General features: G+C 37.3%; 2 pseudogenes; one reads left to right on the top strand and one right to left on the bottom strand.

Annotated features, from left to right (window-relative positions):
* Window positions 1-781: 781 nt before the first annotated feature.
* On the top strand, window positions 782-2,159 carry LOC105295492 (annotated as a pseudogene).
* Window positions 2,160-7,399: 5,240 nt separating this feature from the next.
* Window positions 7,400-7,518, bottom strand: LOC111743087 (annotated as a pseudogene).
* Window positions 7,519-10,946: the final 3,428 nt, after the last annotated feature.

Raw genomic sequence — 10,946 nt, 5'->3', positions numbered from 1 at the left:
ATTTATTCTGCATTGCAAACCAGGTTATCATCATTGTACTGATAGAATGAGATGCCAGGCACGTCTCAGAGATATTGAGAGTTCAGTTTCAGACCACTGCAATAAAGTCGGTTTCACAAAGTGAGTCATATGATTTCTTTGGTTTCCCAGTGCGTATAAAAGTTATGTTTACACTATACTTTAATATAGTGATATATTATATAGAAAACTCTAATATGTAGTCTATTAAGGGTGAAATAGCATTATGTTTAAAAAATGTACATGCTTTAATTAAAAAATGCTAACCATCATCTGAGCCATCAGTGAGTAGTAATCTTTTTGCTGATGAGGATCCTGCCTCGATGTTGATATCTACTGACTAATCACAGATCACCATAACAAATGTAATAATAATGAAAAAGTTTGAAATATTGCAAGAATTACCAAAATGTGACAGAGACACAAAGTGAGCAAATGCTGTTGGAAAAATGGTGTTGCCACACTTGCTCAATCCAGGGTTGCCACTAACTTTTAATTTGTAAGAAACACATCTGTGAAGCACAATAAAGTGAAGTGTAATAAAACAAAGTATGCCTTTATCGTCCCTGCCTCCAATGTCTAAATATATAAATCAATACTTCAGTTCCACACACCAGTAATGGATGCATGAACCAAGAATCAGAATTTCTGTGAATGTTGAAGTTAAAAACAATGAGGACGGGGAAAGAAAATCAAGACGTGTGTCACAGTTTTAATGACAAAAAGTGGAATTTAAAGATAGTGAGTGCATTACTTACCTCGACACTCAGCTTGTCAAGGATGGTAACCGAGACCTGGTGTCTGCTTTTGTTGCCTGCACCTGCTAACTCATAGACATGTGTGAGTGCATCTCCATCCACACTGGCCAGGCTGGTGTCTGGATCGGCAATGCCTGCTGGGAGCTCTACTGTCTGGAACATAGCATCCAGCTTGATGGCCAGATGCCAAGTTACAAGACCTTTGTGGAGGAAGACAACTCCTTGAACACTTTCTTCAGTGAGACATGTGCTTGCAAGCATGTGCCCAGGGAAGTGTTTGTAGACCTGGAACCCACAGCCATTGATAAAGTTCACACTGGCACCTACCGCCAGCTCTTCCACCCTGAGCAGCTCATCACAGGTAAGAAACATGCTGCCAATAACTATGCTTGTGGGCACTACACCATTGGTGAGATCATTGACCTGGTCTTGGACCAAATTCAGAAGCTGGCTGACCAGTGTACAGGTTTTCAGGGCTTCTTGGTTTTCCATAGCTTTGGGGAAATGGGTTCTGGGTTCACCTCCCTGACGATGGAACATCTCTGTAGATTATAGCAAGTAGTCCAAACTGGAGTTCTCCATTTACTCAGCCCCCCAAGTTTCCACAGCTGTAGTTGAGCCCTATAACTCCCATCCTCACCACTCACACCACCCTCGAGCACTCTGATTGTACCTTCATGATTGACAATGAGGCCATCTATGACGTCTGTCACAGAAACAATATTGAACATCCAACCTACACTAACTTTAACCGCCTTATTAGCCAGATTGTGTCCTCCATCACTGCTTTGGTGAGATGTGATGGAGCCCTGAATGTTTATCTGACAATTCCAGACCAATCTGGTGGCCATCCCTGCATCCACTTCCCTTTGGCCACATCTGCCCCTGTCATCTCTGCTGAGAAATCCTACTGTGAACAGCTTTCTGTAGCAAAGATCACCAGTGCATGCTTTGAGCCAGCCAACCAGATGGTAAAATGTGACCCCTGCCACGGTAAATACATGGCTTGCTGCCTGTTGTACCTTGGGGACGTGGTTCCCAAAGATGCCAAGGCTGCCATGGCCACCATCAAGACCAAGTGCAGCATCCAGTTTGTAGACTGGTGCCCCACTGGCTTCAAAGTTGGCATTAATTACCAGCCTCCCACTGTGGTGCCTGGTGGAGACCTAGCCAAAGTACAGCGAGCTGTGTGCGTGATGAGCAACACCACAGCTGTTGCTGAGGCCTGGGCTCACCTGGACCACAAGTTTGACCTGATGTGTATCAAGCGTGCCTTTGTTCACTGGTATGTGGGTGAGGGCATGGAGAAAGGAGTTTTCTGAGGCCCGTGAGGACATGGTTGCCCTTGAGAAGAATTATGAGAAGATTGGTGTGGACTCTTGAAGGAGAGGGTGAGAAAGAAAGAGAGGGTGAGGAAGAGAGCCTGGAATACTAATTATTCCTTTCCACCTGCAACATGTCATACTCCAGCGTCAACAGCTGACAGGGTTTTAAGCTTTCTGGCTAGATTGTCTTCGCTTTTACCTGTGAATCATGTCTGTCTTCTTCATGTGTACCTATAAGATCTTCCCCTTATGTCTAAAAGTAAAGTCATTGAGAAAGAAAAAAGAAAAGACATGACCAAGATGGCCTTAAGGTTCCCCTCAGTTTGACCAAACTTTAGAAAGTCTTGCTTCTGACTCTAGGCCCTGATCCCTTTTTCTTAGAGCATTTACCTTAAAAAATTGTCATTCTTTCTCTGCCCCTTTGAAATGTAAATCTTTTAAAAAGCCCCTTGTCCGTTTTAGAACCCAAGACCATCTTTCTCAAGGACCTAAGAGCTATCCCTTTGAAATGTGATCATCTAGAAAGATAGTAGCCTATCTCTCCCAATCTCTGTAGGAGGCTAGATGCCTACTTCCATGCTGCCAGTTAGCAAGCACAGGTGGCCTAATCACAGAGAAAAACATTTAGAAACTCAGGAATAACTCAATGTGCTGGACACACCCAATCGATTAGCCTAACACCTCCAGTTTTTTTCACTAGCTTATCTCACTCTTAAAAACCCTCCTGCTTTTTGTTTCAGTTCAGTTGAGTTCAGACTCAGTTTTGGTTTCTCTGTTGCAATAGCTTTGAATAAAGTCTTCCTTGCCTGTTTAACTTTAGTACAATTCTGCTCCCACAATAGAAAGTCAGCAAATAGATAAGAAGGGAGGACCTTTCCAGAAAGACAACAGAGCATTGGCAAAGATCTAGAAGTATCATATTCTGCTATTTATTTGGGGTATTTTCCCATATTTGCTACATATGTGAGGATACAATCCTCTCTGCCTACATGTCACCTTGCATGCAGTTTTGTCTGAGAATTTCCCACCTTCACTCCATCAGCAATGCCAGAATGCAGTTAGGTGTACTTCTAAGAATTTCTCTCATTGTCTTCTACTCGGTCCCTCCCAGCATGGAGGAATCTTATCTAACACCTACATCCTCAATCCCTGCCTATGACTATTTCCCTCGGCTCCCTGCATACAGTCTCCTAGGCGAATAAGTTTTAATAAAAACTACCCTGCCACAGTCCTACCCTGGGGCAAGGAGGTAGAGTTGGCTGGCTGAATATGGCATAAGGAAAATGAAAAATTTAGGCAGAAAACATAAATTAATAACTCAATAAATTTAGCAGATGAATTTAAATGTCCTCTGTAAAGCAGTTCTTGAGTCCCAAGCTGATTTAGCAGTCTCCTCACCTCTATCATCCCAAAGCCCCACCCAGCTAGTTCTGGGGCACCCCCACGTTCAGTTCAAAAGTACAGAATTATCTTTAGTCTCTTTCCTCTTCAGATCTGTGTCCACTCAAGTCTTTTTATCTTCTTAATGAAAAATTCTAAGAGGTATTCTAGTTTAGGTCTGCCATTTTTTAGAAGCTCCAGAGAACTGTAAGCACACATCTTAAATGCACGAAGTTGGTCAATTATACAGATTACTAGTGGTAGTCACCTTGGGGAGAATATGTTCAAAAATTTTAAATATAGTAGACAACCCTGTATTTTAAATCTGAATGTTTAGGACCTGCAGATACAAAGACTAAAAATATTTTCTATTTGTAAATTAAAGCACAGACCCCTAGGTACTGAGGCCTTCTCTTGAACTTGCACGAGCTGCTCAGACGAGTCTCTGGTCACCTCCCTAACATTAACTTTCTCTTCTGCCTTCATCTTGCTGCTAGCTGCCCATGCCCTCTCATGTCAGACCACAGCATTGCTGTCACCCATAGAACAGTTAGCCAGAGTGAAGTTGGAGTTTAAGAAACCCTCCTACTACTGTTAGGTAGCAATGAGGTGGAAAAATAAATATTCATCACACCCAAGGTGCACAGGTTAGGCAAACAGTATCTTAAAAATACAACCTTTGCTGGCTTCTTGTCTGAGTGTGCAGACAAACTAGGGAAGGTCCCCAAGATACTATCTCCTCTGACCAATGCCTCTGGGCTTTCAAAGAAAGGGTTCTGACTCACAGTTCTCTTTCTCTCCTTCCTCTGCATTGGAGGAGGGAGTAATTAGAAATTATGAAAGTAAATGTGAAATATGGACTATTTTTTAAAATTGTTTCTTGTTTAAAAAAAATCAAAGCTAGTGTTTTATGGCCATCTAGTGGCCCAAATTGGGCTTTGCAATTGGGAATTTAATTTCCTCTCAAATATTAGCTCTAAATTCTAACTTTATTTGCTGTCTACTCTCAGAGTCAGATAATATACGAGAAATCTTAGATTAACAAAGGGGACTAAATGTGAGAAAGTCAAATATAGGGGTCATTTCAGAATGTCTTCTTAGCTCTTAAATTTCTAGGTTTTCCGATTGGACACATACGAGACTTGGTTCTGAGATTTTAACGATAACTATTATAACAAAAATAGCTAATATCTATTGAGTACTTACTATGTGCCAGGAAATATGCTAATTTTTTCAGTACTACTCTAATTCCATAATAACTTTATGAGGCAAATTCTCTTATTATATCCAATTTTTAAAAGAGAAAACTGAGATAAAGAGAAGTGAAATAATTTGCCCTAAGATCAACCACCTATTAACTGGTAAAGCCAAGATTTAAAACCCAACAGTCTAGCTCCAAAACCTTAAGTCTGTTTAGCATAGGATACTCAATAAAGGCATTTCTCAGAGAAATTTCAGAGATAGCAGAAACTTGACTTCAAACATTGGTATTGTTGCCGGAGAGCGGAGATCCTTTCCCGGGCGTTGTCCAGGTTCTTGATGTCTCGAACAAAGAATTGATTAAGACACTGAAATACAGGAGAAAAGAAAAAGTTTTATTAGAGGGCAAAGTACACTTCCAGATGTGGAAGAGGGCCTGAGCAAGAGAAGTGTGGCTCAAAAAGCCTGGTAACAAAGTCTTTTGAGGTTTTTATCCCTATTTGCGGTGGGTGGTTACTTTTCTTAGAGGAATAGGCTTCCTTGATTGACAACTAAAATTGACAGGCCTCAGTGATTTATCATTTACTCTCTGCGTATGTTCGTTCCCAGAATTCAGTCGGTTATAATGATATTAATGAATTTCTGGGCATATACATCATGTTATAATGATGGTATAATGAGGCTCAGGTGAGCTGAAGGTCATTGGCGTCTTTATTGCACAGGTGCGAGTGACTGGCTTAAACTGGTACCTAATTCTCTCCTTACTTGTTTCTTTGTGTGAGTTTAAAAAAATGCCTTCTGGCTTGCTTAATTATGGGTGGATTAGGGCGGACCCCTTCTAGAATAGGATGACCTCAGTGTCTTTGCAGGCAGACCCTAAACTGCCTAACTGCCTTCCTGTCTAACTCTATTCTAAGAGCCATAAACCCCCTTATTATTAGTATGGATGTTGAGGGACAAGAAGTCTCTTCTTCTGTATCTGGTTCCTGCTGAGAAGGGCCATTGTCCCTGCCCATTGCTGTTTCATGGAGCCCTTTCCTTTTCTGCCTTAGGGTGGAGTCTTGGGTTTCGGGCTGAAGTGCCACCTCAGTCCCTAGACAAGGAAAAGAAGATACAAACTTGTTATTTAAATCATATATCTATTAATTTCTATTATTGATTTGCCTATTAAGCCAGTAAAGGGAAGAAAACTTAACTAGGTTTACTAAATAGATTAAGAAAAAACTTAACTAGGTTTACTAAAAAGATTAAGAACTCTGCAAGAGATGTCCCTTATCATTTCCTGCTAAAAAATTAAGAATTTTACATGCCATATGGCATATCAGTATGAAGTGAAAAGGTACAGAGGAGAAAGCATGGCCCAAGTAAGAAGGAAGGAGTGGAGAAAAGAATTGGGGGTCGGGGGGAGGGTATGCAAGTGCAGTGAACAGATCAAGGTGAATTAGCAGAGAACAGGAGGACTTGCATGGGAAGAGAGGAGAGTCAGAAAGGTCAGTTTGGACCATATTGTTCATAGCAGATCTTAACATCATATTAGGAAGTTAGATCTTTGGCCAGGTAGTTATGGAGAATTATTTAGAGTTAAAAAATATATATATTTACTGTTTTTGTGACTTTTCAAATGCAAATTGTGCCTAACGTGGAAAATTTAGAAACCAAGAAAGACAAAGCTAAAAGAGTATTTGTAATTACATCACTCTTTGTAATACTTGGAATATATCTTCCAGTCTTTGAACTACACACACACATTCTTCCCCTCTCCCAAAAAATAATGTTATTGAAATTTATGTAATAATTACACGGTATTTTAATGTTTTTTTGTCTTTTATTATAGTACATATGTATTGTAAATAAATAAAATAGAAGCATAAACATTAAAAGCAAAACAAATTATAAGCAATTCCAAGCTCCTGCTATTAATAATTACTTTTGTTGTGTGTGTATGTATGTATATGTGTATGCATCCTTTTGAAAAAAACAAAGATCCCATTCAAAAATAGAATAATATTTACAAACTGTTTTAGACCCTGCAGTTGTCTCTTAATATATTATGAGCATCTTACTGTTAACACATGTATTTTTTCAGCAAAATTTAATGGCTGCATCCTATACAAAATAATTTATTCAATTAATCTCATAGTTTTTAATTGCCTTTGCATCTTTGTTGAAATCAATTAACCATACATGTGTGAGTCTATTGCTAGACTCTCCATTCTGATCTATTGATCTCTGTCTTTCTTAATTCTAATGTCACAATCTTGATCAATGTAACTTTATACTAAGACTTGAAATCAGGTAGTATAAACTAGCTAACTTCATTTTTTTTCAAAGTTGTTTTGACTATTCTATGTCTTCTGCATTTCCACATGAATTTTAGAATTAGTTGTCAAGATCTACAAATGAGTCCTCTAAGATGTTAATTGAGACTGTGTTATTATAGATCAAATTCAGGAGAATTGATATTTTATGTTCATCCATAAATATGGCATTTATCTCTATTTATTTAGGAGTTCTTTGAGTTTTCTCAGTATGTTTTAGTTTTCAATTACAGGGCTTGCACATTTTTTCTCACATTATCTCTAAGTAGTTCATATTTTTATGCTCTCCAAATGGTATAGTCATTTTAATTTCAATTTCCAATTGTTTGCTGCTAGTATATTGATCTTGCATCTTCTTTTTTTTTTAATTTATCACCATCTTTTTTTTTTTTTTTTTTTACACCTGCAGCATCTATTATTCCTAAGTAGTCTCCCATCCAAGTACTAACCAGGCCCGACGCTGCTTAGCTTCGGAGATCAGACGAGATTGGGCGCGTTCAGCGTGGCATGGCCATAGATGATCTTGCATCTTTTGGTCTTGCTAAACTTATTAGCTCCACTAACTCAATAAATGTACAGATTCCGCAGGTTTTTCTATATAGATGATCATGTCATCTGTGAACGAAGACAATTTTACTTCTTCATTTCTGATCTTTTAGAATGTCTTTTATTCCTTTTTCTTGCCTGGTTGGGTTGGCTAAAATCTCTAATGCAATGTTGACTAGAAGTGGTGAGAGTAGACATCCTAGCCTATTTTCCTCACCTTAAGAGAAAGAATTTTGTCTTTCATCATTAAGTATGATGTTATCAGCACAGTTTTCATACAGGGCAATCAGGTGGAGGATATTCCTTCTAGTTCTAGTTTGCTGAGTGTTTTTATTAGGATCGCATGTTGAGTATTTGTCAAATGCTTTTTCTTTATTTATTGAGATGATCACATTGTTTTTCTTTTTTTAGTCTGTTATCATGGTGAGTTACACTGATTGGTTTTCAAATGTTAAACTAACTTTGCATTCCAATATAAATCCCACTTGGTCATGATGTACTGGCCTTTTAATAGTTGTTAAAATTTGGTAAGAACTGTTGTCTCTACATTCATGAGGGATATCATTCTGTACTTTTATTACAGTATCTTTTTCTGGTTTTAGTTTCATGGTAATGTTGGCCTCATAGAATGAGTTGGGAAGTCTTTAATTTTCTAGAAGAGTTTATTGAAATGATATTATTTCTTCTTAAATGTTTGGTAGGATTCACCAGTGAAGGAATCTAAGAATAAAATTTTCTTTGTGGGAAGGTTTAAAACTCTAAATTTAATATCTTTAATAGATATAAGGTTCTTCAGGTTATGTTTCTTCTTAAATAGGGCTGACAGTTTATATCTTTTAAGGAATTAAAATTTTTCTTGTTTCTTAAGGTGGAAGCTGATGTCATTGACTAGAGATCTTTTTTTCTTAATACAGATGTTCAGAGCAAAAATACTCCCTCTAATTACTGCTTTAGCTGTATTCCATAAATTTTTATATGCTGTTTTCATTTTTATTCAGTTAAAATTTTTTCTAATTTCCCTTTTTATTTCTTTTTCGACCCACGGGTTATTTTAAAGTATGTAATTTAATTTCCAAATATTTGGGGTTTGTCCAGATAATTTCCTGTTATTAACTTCTAATTTAATTCCATTGTGGTCAGAGAACATACTTTGTATGTCTTTTGTTACTCTATCTTGATTACAAACAGAAATTCAATAGTATTTTTGGACTTGTAAGTTGTTTTTAATTTTAGTACTATTAAAAACAATTCTTGGATGAAGATGAACTTGGAATCTTTGCACCCTTTCCTTAGTATTTTCTTAGATAAATTCCCAGAAGCAAAAATTTTGAGTCAAAGAGTATTTATTTCTTTTTATAGAATTTGTACACACTGTTAGGTGGTTCGTTTCATGCTTTTCTTTATATTCAATAATGTGCAAATATTTTCTTCAGATTGATAATTTTTTCTATCATATTTTCTTAATGACTGCATAATATTTTATTGATATACCAAATCATATTTAATAATCCTCTATTATTGGACATTTTGGCTCATTTTAATTCAGGACAAATTTCTATAATGCTTTAATAAATTACATTGTGGATCATTAGTTTGTGGAAGAGGATTCGCCTCATAAAATCAGTGATTTAGGTACATTCATCAGAACTAGATTTCCTACTTTTAGTTCTATACCATTAGGATTCTAATATAGTACTACGAACATGAGGCTGTGGTGGAGACAGAGGGATGGAGATGTCAAGAGGGGTGGAAGAAATACTGAAACAAAAGAATCTATCACAGTGACTGACTTCCTTGGAATTAAAATCAATCTCTATCTTTAAAGTAGTGGCAGTTTTAGATAAAACTGTGTCTTTACAATTATCTTTAAAGTATCTATTGTCTTATCATTTGTTCTCACTTGTCAAGCAGTAATGTTTTCTAATTACTCAATAAGCGTTTCTTCATAGATGATGGAAAGGAAACCAGGAGAATGTTTTCTAAAGCAGGTATATTTAAGGAAGAACAGGATTCATGTAACTCCACATTACTTTATAAGGAATTTTCTTATAAATGTCTCAAAATGTTTTGCCCTTTTGAATTATATCCTTATCATATAAAGAAATAGCAAATTTGAGAATTATTTCTAATCTTATTATACTTTTGTTTGTTATCTTACAATGTTTAAAAGCAAAACCTATTTGATCACTTGACCTGTCAAAAAATCCCTGAGAGGCCACAGCCCTGGCTCCTGCAGTACCTGGAGAATGCTGGGGGCACAACAGGGGCTGCTTGATTATGTTCGATGAACTGAATGAATAAGGCCTATGTCTAAACCCTCCAGTCACATATTTTTTCCTACCACTATCGTCTTATAATTTTTGAATGCTAAGATCTATATAGGGTTCATTATTGTGTGCATTTGCACAATTTACCTCTTATTTAGCAGATTATTTAGCTCTTTGCTCAAAATTCTAAAAATAAAACCTGTCATCTCATTTTAAGGCCTCTTTTGAGTACTTAGCTAAAAGCCTTTACCTTGACCAGATTGTCACAGTCATAGCGAGGTAAAGAATAGATGCCCCTTGCTTCATTGTTCTCAGGAGGCTTGATAAATGGCCAGGTCCAACTCATTAGATTGAGCACCAGATTTCCTCACAAACTCCCCAGAAAAGTGGGACATACACTATCAGTTTCTTCATTGCTCACTTAATGTCAAAAAGCAATACTACGATAATCTAAATGTGCATGAAGAAAGCCCAGTTTCTTTGTGATCTTCAGGAATTTTCTAGTAGGTCGATTGTATAACTACCTCAACCACAAACTCACACAGGAGTCAAGAAGCACTGACTTTAGATTTATAAATTTGTGAATTATTTCCCTCACTCCTTAAGTCCCATCTGAAACTTGGATGGTCTTAAGCTGTTTAAACCCTTTTCTGTCTGTGCATATATTGGTCATGACTACACATCCAAATTCTACCTAAAGCTTTAAAAATACTATAAACTTCTCTACTCCTGTTTCAACACTCATTAACTGTCTCTGAAGTGAAGACACTGAAGGCGTTTATACTGTGTGCTGTAGATTACTGTTCAGTGTTGTGTTGGCAGCCAAAAACTCTCTTGATAAAGTATAATGGATTTTCAGGCAGAATAAATATCATTCCATTTTCAATCTTTTAATTAACTACTTACTGACTTGATACACTGGGAAAGTTACTTAAATTCCCTAGGCAGTGGTATAATGGAGCAGCAGCCAGCTTGTGAAGCCAATTGTTAAGTTTTTAGGAGTTTTGCCTAAAAGTCGTTAAACCTCTGGAGACCTGAATTCAGCCATGGTGGGAGAATTTACCACAGATAGTGGCAAAAACTATAAACGAGGGCATGTTTTTCCCCCACAGAGAACAGGTTTAGTAACTCCCT

The sequence above is a fragment of the Pteropus vampyrus genome, unplaced genomic scaffold (assembly GCF_000151845.1).
Source record: "Pteropus vampyrus isolate Shadow unplaced genomic scaffold, Pvam_2.0 Scaffold106, whole genome shotgun sequence".
NCBI lineage: Eukaryota > Metazoa > Chordata > Mammalia > Chiroptera > Pteropodidae > Pteropus > Pteropus vampyrus.
This window is presented reverse-complemented; position numbering and strand designations above follow the sequence as displayed.